A 12,267-nucleotide genomic window follows, 5' to 3' on the forward strand; every position below is an offset into this window, starting at 1 on the left:
TTAATATCAGAACAATAGTTAACGGAGTTGTTTTAAAAATATTTTTAGCTTTGTGAAAAACTATTGGAAATTAAATAAGTTTTTATATTTATTAATAATTTATTCAAAATTTCTATCTCTATATTTGCTTTAATTTATATAAGTTAAAATAATAAATAAAACCTCGAGTAAAACTGAAATTAATAACGGAAATATTCAATATAACTGTATATTACATTGAGATATTTAGTGTTTATCAATAAATCAAATGGCATAAGTAACAGAAATTTTGAATTAATATTGTTTATATAAAAATTAAAATATTTAAAATTTTCGGTAAATTAAAAAAAAAAACTGCTTGAAAAGTTTTAATATCCATGTAACCAAATTCAACGATTGGAAATCTAATCTTATTAGTAGTTTAAATATTGCATTTTATCATAAATTTTCTCAAGCATTAGTAGATAAATTATTGTAAGGTAAAAAAAATTATGTGTGCCCCCAACTGTCCTTTGAGTCTAGCAGTCCTATTTTTTAAGAATATTGATAATTAAACTGAAAATTTTAAGTTTTTAACAAGTAAATAATAAATAAAATTTATGCTAATTCCATTAATTAAAATTTATATAATATTTTAATGCTGCTTTGAAAGGCTTGAATAATTTACTATAATATTACTAAAAATACTTACCTTCATATCCATATCTATAAGCTTCAAATCGGAACCTCATTTTATTCACAATACAAATAGAATCAAAACAGTAGGCAATTTAAAATAAATATTATGAAAAAATATAATGTGCGCAGTATATTTTATCGTAAAATATGAATTAAATGATAATATAGTTTAAATTAATCATACATTGCAAAAACAAAATATAGTAAAAATTAAAATTTGAATTTTAAAAATGATGCAAAAAGACCAAAAATTAAATCACCTACTAATTTTATTTAATTATTTTAGAACTCAAGATTTTTAATTTTTAATTTTAAATAAAATTCATGAAATGACTAACTTTAATTTAAAATAAATTATAAAAAATGTAAAATATATTTTTCTTTATTTTAAATTTTAGTCTTGATATTTAAAATAAATGAAATATTATATTAATCCGGGAAAAATCAAAATGTATAAAATTAATTTAGTCTCTCTGTTTAAACTAATAACTAGAATTTTTAAAATTTTTTTACAATGTACATTCTAACTCATAGACAAGTTGTAAAAAAATCATTTAATATTTGAATTCAACCGAGTATCCGAGTATAGTACTAAAATTATATTTAAAACATTTAAAATAATTTTTTAGCTGAAACAAAAATTGTTTCTTTGTCATTATTTTTTAAGTTAATATAATTAATATAAGATTATTAATTAACAACTAAAATCTGATATTATTCATTAATATTTTTATATTTTTTTTTATTTAAACATTGTTAAAATAATTATGTATATTTTATGTGAATACAAAATTATATTATTCCAGTAAATGTTATTAGGTATTAAATTAAATTTATATTATTTCTAATGAATAAATTACAAATAACTTAACAAAATATTATATTGTTTAATAAGTACCTATATTCTACATAATTGCCATTCAACTATACATTTAAATAATTAGGTTAATAGAGTTCAAGATGTTTCTAATAATATAATTAACATTATAATTATGTAAATTATGTAGCTATAATATATTTTTGTTAGAAGTTAATTAACAAAAAATATAAAAAAATTACCATTTCCTTATTTTATTAAGTCGGTATGTATTGTAAAATCATATGGTTATTGAAAATTCCATTTTAAAAGTTGAACATATCAGGAAGGGGTTAATTATAAACATCGGGATTAAAATTACAAACTAGAACGTTAAAAACTCTGACCAACGTTAATATTATCGTAGTCTAATAAAACATTTTAGTGGATTTTAGTTCACTTTAATAATATCGTGTTCGTATATTTTCGAAGTGTATAATAATATATACAGGTTGATTTACCAGGCTGAAAGTTATACTTTCAAAAACTTTAATTTTATATGATGTTAGAAGTGCCACATGATGATACAGAGTACAAAAATCTATTTATTTTTTAATGACAACGTAATTTTTTTATGTTAATTACTGACTACTGTTGAGCAGATGATTTTGTTGAAAATTGTAGTATATCTAAATTGAAACATGATTCGTATACCATTATGGTTAAGCATCTAAAAAAGTTTCTCATTAAAATTCTGATTTTATCCATAATTTAATCTGAATAGCTGTAATGAATGTTTATCTTGTTTGATTTAGATTATAATTGGACTATACGTGGAAGTAAGTTCAATCAAGTTTTATTTTTATTAATTTGTAACCATAAAAATTAAATTAATTATAAAAAAAATTTAAATTCATCTTAAATTCATTATTACACGTATTTTTGATGACTGTGAATTGTGAATTTCATAAAATAGACCAAAGTAAAAAAATTATTTATCAACTAATATGTATAGAATAAAATTTGTTTTTTTAGATTTATAATTTGTAGCAGATAATTTTTTTTATCGTGTGTAATTATTTGTATAAAACGTTTGGTTGCGTTTACATATATATATTATGCAAGGAAAACAAAGACAATTACATTTGGAATGTAGTAAATGAAATAGTTTATCATGTGTCTACTGTTGGCTAAAGTCCAAGTTGTTCAAACATAAAACAACAATTTCTTAACACCTTTACACATTAAAAAAAAAGCATTATAAAATGTATTGTTTTAATGTTATATTTCAACAAAATAAATTATTAAAATTCAACAATTTAAAATATTATAAAACAATATAATTTGAACTTTTGAAATATATTTTAAAGCTTGAAGTGATGTATGATAAATATATGTATAAAAATTTAATATTAATCGAATTTTAATAGGTGCTTGTAATGTTATTGTTGTTATGAAATATTTATAAAAAATACCAAATTTATTCAATTACTCGTCATTGCTTACAAATATAAAGTAGAAATAAAATATTATTTTTTAAAAATTATAACCATGAAAAATACTAATAAAGTACATAAATTTATAATTATGAAAAATACTAATAAATTTATAATAAACTAATAAAATTTATAACTATAAATGTTAACAGATTATTAAGTTAATATTCTGAGTTTATATAATAATAAATGCATTATTTACATTTTTGATACATACGTTAAATGCATTTTTTTATTAATTATATGATAATGCATTTTTTTAAGTTTATAATAACAATAGTTTAATAACAGGTTTAATATTATCACACTCCAGAAATATAACCGATTTTTTTGATTTATTTCGGAATTTATCTTTGTAATTTTTTTCTGTCTACAATTAGCTGAAAATATTTGAAGTTTTTAGAACAAGTTTATTTTTATTCATTCATGTAAATATAAATTTAAAATGTTTTTATTTTTATTTAAAAAAAAACAAAAAGAAAAAAATTAATTCTAAGAAATAGGAACAAATAAAATTTAAATTTGTGAAGGTATCGTGACATAAAAATATGAAAAACAGGTTTTAAAAAAAGATAGGCAAGTGTGTATCGTTCTGATGTACATTAGGTGTCGATTAGGATACTGTTATGGATGTGTTAAATTTGAATTCAATGATATATCTTGGTAAACGAAAAACGATTCTGAGTGGAGATGGAGACTATATTATTATAAGCTATATTTCTTGATATATATTTTCATATTATATATTAACTTATATAATTTATAAAATCAACATTTAATAATGTATTTTTGTAAAAACCGTAAAAAAGTAAAATAGTACAAATAGATAAAACCTTATAATAAATTAAAATTATACGTTTAATAAATTTCATGATTACAAAATTTACATAAAAGTTTTAAGTTCCAACAAAAATGTTTTTAAATTAAAAAAAAAAAAATTAACATCGTTATTATTTATCGTTTAAATAAGTAATAATTGTCCAAATTTGAATTTAAAATGTTTTTAAAAAATAATTGTCATTTTATATATACATATATATTTTAGGTTTTATGGTACCAGATAACCTATACTTATGAGGAATCATGTAATAAACTTTCAAAACTTGGCGTATAAAGAAAAGTTTTTATGAGTTTCTAACTAAAAAATACTTTGTATTTTTTTGCGATTTTAATAAATTTTGTCAAAATTTAGACTATTAAAATTTCAAATGCACGAATAAAAAAAAATTGTGCCTTTATATTTTTAATACTTTTATACAGATGATATAAAAACAAATTATGTGGATTTTGTATAAATTTTCAAGAATTTTGTCCCAGAAAATACATTTTTATTAATAATCATAGAAATAAAAACTAAAGTATAATCAAACATTTATGAACAGCTTAAAAAAAGTTAAATAATTCTGAAAATTTTGTCGTGTAATGAAAATTATTATATAAACATTTGAGAAATATTTCAATTATCTGCTGTTATTTTTTTTTTCGAAATACAACAAAATATCAAAAAATTTTTGAGAAAAAAAACAATTATTTTACTGGTGAATATCCAATATTATAAATACTTTAGATAATCATAAATTAATTTGGTTTCTTGACAGAATTTTATTTTTATATATAAGTTGAAAAAATTGTATTACATTTTCAAATGTTAGGTATAAAAACAAAATTTTTTTGAATTTTTAGCAAAATAATGAGCACATTTTTAAGATTTAGAGGAATTTTATTAAAATTCAACTCTGAACACTTATAAAAAACAAGATTTCTATTATTTTTTAATTAGAAAATTTACAACTTACGAAAAGCTTATGTAAGAAAAAACACACATAGTTGTAAAATCAATACATTCATCGATATGTTTAGAACCTAAAAAATTATTTTACAACATTATAAATTATTGGTGTTTGCGTAGCGCTTATAAAACTTATCAATATATATAATTATTAAACATTGTATTAAAAAAAAAAAAATTGACTGGTAATGATAGTGTTTTTCATTAAAAAATATTCATGCTATGTTTGCCTATAGATTTTTAAATGCTCATACGTGCGTAGTACAATGTATTCTTAATTTCTATTAACAAACAAAGGAACAATTTTAATATCAATGGGATGTGACACGAATATAAATTGTAGGTTATGATTTGTTGAAGTGAACATAATTTAATATAATTTTTTATAAATTTTATGTTAATTAGGCTTCATAGTTCATACTGCTGTAGTTAATAATTTTATTTTGCTCATGAATGTCACAAAATGAATGATAAAAATTAATTTAATTCTACCACTAAAGGATTTCTTTGGAATAATACGGTACAGTAAGTTTATTTTCGTGGTTATCAGAGATTCATATTATATTAAACTTAGCTTCTATTATATAATATTTCATATAAATATTACTGTTAAAAATGTATTTCTCTATTAGTAAAGTATATTAGATTAACCTAGTTTATGCCAAAAACATTTTTAGTATATTTTATCATATCATATTATAATGATTAATTTGTTTTATTTCAATACAGACAAAGTGATATAATATCATATAAAAGTTTGGTACAATGGTTTTCAGTATAAACAGCTTAAAATTAGTCTAATATTAAAATATTCATGAAAAAATTATTGTATTTTTAGTTTAAATATCTAATTTTATAAAAATTTAAAAAGTTTTAACTCGTGATATTGTTTTATTTTTGATCAACTTCCTTTTCCACCACTTAAAGTACAAATTAGATTTAATTTTTTACCGAAAATCATCTTCATAGTTAAAGATCAAAATATTTCTATTGACTACTGTACCAAAAAGCGATGACAGACTTACAAAAAAAAAAAAAAACAGTACATTCATCAGCTTACTCAGAATTTAAAAGTAAAAAATGCGTGTGGTTATTGCATTAACTATTTTATGTCCTATACTCGTATAATTTCAATGGCGACACCACGTACTTCCTGGCACGAGGATGAGTTTGTTTTAACCTTAGAAGATTTATTATTTCACAGTCCAACAACGGACTCCGGACGCCTTCAAAACCGGAAGTACACTTCCTGTTTTTGACCGATTCGCGTTTTGTTGAAATGTTATTCCCTCCGCAGTTCTGTCCACTATCATACTTCCCGCCTTTCCCTAAAGGGTTGCTCTCTGGGACACACTACCACGTTCAACAGAGTTATAGTCGCTTTATACGTTCTTTCCATTATTATTGCGATTGCAAATTGAATTCGGTATGTAATCATTTTTCAATGTCACTTATGTCATTGTCATATGTGAACTTTTTCCAGAATAATTTTGTCCAATATTATTAAATTAAATCGCATTAGTGAAAATTTAATATTTTACTATACCGATTTATATATAAAAAAAAGAAGAAGTTATTTTAGTGACTCGTTTTAAAATATTTGAAGTCTCAATAATTACTATAATATAAGTCAGAATTAAAGAATATTATAAGTTAGTAGAACATTAATATTTAAACAAATATTCTAAATGGTGATAATTTTTTTTTCCCAGTTAAATGTTTTGTAAAAAAAAATATATTAATTCATTCATATGGTGTACATTACAGTAAATAAAGATATAACGTCATATTTCTTCAATAAAAAAAAAAAAAATTCAAAATATCCATTTATCTCACTAATTATGTGATTTGTGAATAGTTTCTTTAAACTTTTTAAATTTTTATTTCATTATCTTTTATATTATAATGAACAATAAGTGAATTTGATACCTTTGAAAAATCTGTCTGAATTTTTATATAATTTTATAAATAAAAAAATGTGTATTATATACATATTAATAATGTTGTTTACATAACTATAAAGTATTATTCAGAATTGCATTTTTAATGGAAAAAATTACGATATTATTATTAGTTAATACAATGATAAATGTCGAAAAACTTTAATGTTAAGTTATTATATTAAAAATGTGTATAATATACATACATAGTTTGTATTTACCATTTACATAAACATGATCTAAATTTAATTTTTCAAATTATGTATTCAATGTTAAATTTTAGTTTTTAACTGGATGATATATTTATTATGTTTACTTTTGAGGTGAGACATATAATTATAAACGTTTTAATACATTTGCATGTACTGACAATAAATATGCGTAGGAAATTAAATTTGAAAATATGCATTTATTTTTATATTTTCTCTGGGATAACAAATAGTGGCTCTAATTTTCTTGTTCGTTTACAAACAAATCTATTGCGTTATTGTATTTAAATTCGACCATTGAATTGTTCTATTTCATTTAACTGCAAAGACATTTGCATTCATATGTTCAAAAGTTTATGTTCCTGGTGGTTTCCAATCATACTTAACACGTCAGAGCTTAAGTATTAAGATGTAAATTTATGTAAACTTAATAAAAATATAAAAGTATAATATTGTATTATATAATATATACACATTTATACTATACTTTTTATAGTGAAAAAAATGAAAAGTTATTGGAAATAATTTTTTATGAAGTTATAAATTATTTTGAAAATATTATGGTATGACAAATGTGTGTTTTATAATATTATAATGTATTACGTATTATTGGTTATAAATTATATTCGTTATTATTTTATTGAATTAATTTTTGAATATAAAACTATCTCATATAACTTCGATGGAACGGAAGTAGAAATGAAAAAAATAACAAAATCTAACTTATTTTTGAAAACAAATCGCGTACTATGTCTTGAATGCAATTGTCACGCAAACGTATGAGTCGTGTTCGGAAGGAATAAAAATAAAATCGAAATCAGGTTTCCCTCATAGAAATTGAAACTCGATTGCAGTAACGAGGTTTCTAGCATTCCATATGTATTATGTATAATACCTATATAGTGAATATTCGCGCGTTTAAGTACAGTAATATTAATGACCGACGTTTGCATAAAAAGTACATATTACAATAAATGCATATAAGTATGCAAAGTCTTAAATAGTTTTTTAAACTAGGAATTATTTTTCTTTCAAGTATTCATATTTTTTCTTTAAAATTCTATGCAAAAATATCCATTACAGTATACACGATACACCCTTCTACTAGGTTTATATTATGCTTATAAGTTGCTCATAATAAATATAAATTTATATTAATATTATAATCGACAAATTGAAATGTTATTTAAATACAGATTTTCTGTATTTTAATGAGTTTTAAATTATTCAATTCTCATACATTGTTAAAAAAAACAATTTCTCTTTTCTTTAAGAAAATAAAAAAATAAATTTTATTTAAATAATAAATTGACGATCTCTTTGGATATTGTCAATATCCAAAATTGAGTAACGGTCTTGCAGCATACTTGTTCTAGTCAATTTTGTTTATGTCACATTGAAGACAACATTGTTTGTGATTTTTTATTCAATAAAATTTATTTTATTAAGCTTATAGATGTACGTATATTATACAAACGTAGTACTATGGTGTCGAGCAAAGCATGAACGGGATCGTTATGAGATAATAAAATTACTGTATACCTACCTATTTTCTTCACACACGGGACTTTGTTATGTCGATAGTAATTTCACTTTATCCTATTTATTGCTACACACGTTCTCAAAACAAGTGTGTATGCCGATTAAATAATTTAAAATTTGTTCGACGTAAATTAGTAAAATGAGCGTTTAAACGTAACGCCAATGGATATTATGTTGTTTGTGCGAAATACGTTCTGCAACAATATAAGATATGGTTTTCATGTTTCAATTGCTGGAGGGAAAATCGGCACTATCACGTGATTTTACCTTTAAACAACAAGATTTTATATTGTTTCACTTTAACAACACTTCAGTGTAATGTATTAAATCGGATGGAATGGTCACGCGATTTGAAAGAATATGAAAAAATCAAGACTCATAATAACGCATATTTATTTTAGGTTCTTATTAATATTAATTATTCACGGCGCGATGGAACGATGATATAATAATATAACATGGTATTATAAAATATATTTATGCATTATAAGTATAATATTATCTTCCATACTTTATGAAGACGAGTTTATTCATATTTATATACAATATAAATATTATTGTTCAAGAATAATAACATAAAAGTGCACAAAACTAATTTTGATAAAATAAAGGTATTGATTCATAAAGAAGTGTATAATATATTATATTTTGTAAATTAAATATGTACAAATTATATTAATGACCGTCGTAAAACTTGAAATAGCTATCATACGTTTTAATCGTAATTGATTTATGTAAATAACTTTTATTAGTCGTAGAAAAGTTTCACATATTTAACAACTATCATATACATTTATAAGTAAATAGGCAAGAAGTTAATATAATTAACGCTTAAGAATTTGCAAATTGTACACTAATACACACATGAATTATGAAGTCTGTCAGATTAACGAAACTGTTGATTACATACTATTTTATAATTATTATTGGATCAACATCAAGAATAATTTATAGAAGGCTGTTAATGAAATAATGTATCAAGTTATTTATTTTTATTGTATACTTAATTTCCTTCTAAATTATTTTTAAAGTTTTTTACAAGCTCGAATTTTATTATACTTCCATTATAGGATAACATCTAGTATATAATATTCTGTTGATTGGTATAAATTTAAAAGTGAGAAAAAAAATCAATGAATATTTGTTGCTCTATTCAATATTTAAATTATTAAATTATTTTAAATTTACTCATTTACTTATCTAAGTATTATTTCAGTGTGTTAGGGATGGCTTTCTCTTTAACGTATTCATGTAATATATTTTTTTCTTTTCTTGTAAACTGATCAAATTAACTTAATGTGCTTTTGTAAGTATAAATTGTAAATACCCATTTTAATAAATAACAACAGAAAACTATTATTTTTCTTATAAATATAGTTATACTGTTAAAATAATAAGATAAAAATCTTATAGTAACACGCAATACATTTGATTTTCGTTAAATGTAATCATTTTCAAAAGTTTTCATTTCAATTTATTTATCTATTGTCAAAATTCTGTCTATCAGTATATTCTTTTAAAAATCAGTTGTGCATTGATTGATACAAATCGGTTGATGTATAATTTAATTCAACGTTGTATTTGATTATTACATATTATATAAACTAGAAATAATTGTATTTGGATAAACATTTCAAGTAAATCGTAGTTTGCTAAGATAGGAGTGTTGAGTAAAACTTTTTGAGATTTTTTACTCATTACATTATAATTGTAAAAGCAATTACTTTTTGGACCTGTTTGAAATCAAAGAAAAAAAATAATCAGAAAAGCTTTCGGTTAATAATTAAATTGAGTTTCTAGAAAAAAAGTGTTAATCCCGACAAAAGTAAAAGTAGAAAACTTAATATATTAAACATGTATTGGCCAGTTTATCTTGTAAGCGTTTGCTTGTATCGGGGGTTATTTTATTATTATTTCAAATTGAATAACTGTTTTGTTTTGTTTTACTTATTGTTTTATATGCGGTGTGTTGAAATAAATCTAAATATTATGCGATGACATGGTGTATGTATTAAAAAGTTTTTTCTTCTTTCTAAGATTAAATGAAATTTAGGTTATGCATAATGTTTGAAACTGACTGGTTTCATATTCACTAACGTCAAGTGATTAGAACAATATTGCTCTGAACTAATAAATTTCATACGACTTTGAAATATCTGCACTGCGTTTTAAATATGAAATTTTGCATGTGGCCGTTTTGGCGTACCTAAACGTTTTTAAATTTATACTTATATTTGTTTTTCTCATCTAACAAAAATTTCAAAAAAAAAAAAAAAAAAAATGAAAAATTGCATTTCTTATAAAAATATAAATATTTTTATATTTCTAGAAAAATTATGGCTGAAATTTCATTAATTTCCATCAACGTAATATGGACCGCAATCGTAAATGCATAAGCGTTTGATATTTGATACATATATTAACCAGAAAAACTTCAACCTTTACTTGAATGGTTTAAGAATAATTATATAGGAGGATTAAATCGAAATTGGAATGAACAAAGACTTCCTAAATGTCCACTGTTAATTTGGAATTTAAATGAGCGTGTTTTCAAATGAAAATTTATACATAGAATGAATAATAATGCAGAGGCTACTAGCCACAGATTTTGAAATGCGAATGGTCCATTCTACATTAGAGACGTGCAAACGTGCGAAAGATTCAACCTGAAAGGTATAAATATGTGTTAATGTTAATTTGAATCAGAAAAGAGTCCCCAACCTAAGTTATTAAAATATATTGACATTATAAAAGATTATTAAAAACTATTCAAGAATTAGATAAATGAGTCATTTTAACATGTTTAAGAAATGTAGCACATAATATTTCGTTACCTACGTATTATAATAATGAATATGTCTATTGATTTTCAATTTTATTTTTTAATTAAATAATTTTTGATCAATTTAAGTTACCGTAACCTAGATTCCAGTTGAATAGTATATATGTACCAAATAAAATTATAAAACAGCACATAATAATATACTTTGATTTTAAAATTTATAATTTTCCTATGAAACCGATTTTCATAGTACTTGGAATCTACTATATTATATTCACTGAGAATGCATTGCTTCGATTCTTACAGTTTATACGCCCAATTACGCTTATTACCCTATTAAGTTATTTTTTTTGTCAAATTACCTAAAAATATTTTTATTAAATTTCTTTTATTAATGGATATTTCAAATGATATCTATTGGCAGTGCTTAGATATTGAAAAAATTAAATAAACTACGGTAGCCGTCAGGTAATGATAGCAAGTTTAACGCTGTCATTAGCTTGAAGATTTTCAAGGTTTAGTTCAAATTTAATCAAGTTCACTTTGCGCGTTTTATGATCGCATGGTATCTACATGACTGTATTGAACGGCTAGTGCTGTGAAAACAATCTCAATGTTAGTATCTAGTCTTGTATCTGGCTCTATGTTGATCTGTAATTATGAGATTGAAACTTTATTGGTAGGAGTCTTTAATTTAGCTAGATATATGAATCACGCATTGAAATTTTAGTAGTTTATTATATAATTTAAGATATTTCTTCAATTGGATATACTTGTATAGTCTTTCAAAAATGTATATTTTATTATTATACACGTAAAAATTATTGATGAAAAAACAAAGGCTGTGTATACTTCAGTTTTTGTTACAATGGACGTATAATATGAATTTTCTACATGTTTAATTAATGGATTCATTAGTGTCTAATATTATCATGTTCAGACGAAACCTTTTACATTTTATTTGATATTAATAAATTGTATAATATTAATAAAAAAGACAGTATATAATTGTATATATTTGTCTGGGAATGCAATTACAGTTCAAGAAAACAAACA

The 12,267-nt window shown here is 22.3% G+C and overlaps 1 pseudogene; it reads left to right on the forward strand.

Moving 5' to 3' along the window:
* Positions 1–12,267, forward strand: part of LOC112591434 — a 391,626-nt pseudogene that overhangs the window by 806 nt on the left and 378,553 nt on the right.

Source organism: Melanaphis sacchari, unplaced genomic scaffold, assembly GCF_002803265.2.
Source record: "Melanaphis sacchari strain LSU unplaced genomic scaffold, SCAv2.0 Contig134_pilon_pilon, whole genome shotgun sequence".
Classification (NCBI taxonomy): Eukaryota; Metazoa; Arthropoda; class Insecta; order Hemiptera; family Aphididae; genus Melanaphis; species Melanaphis sacchari.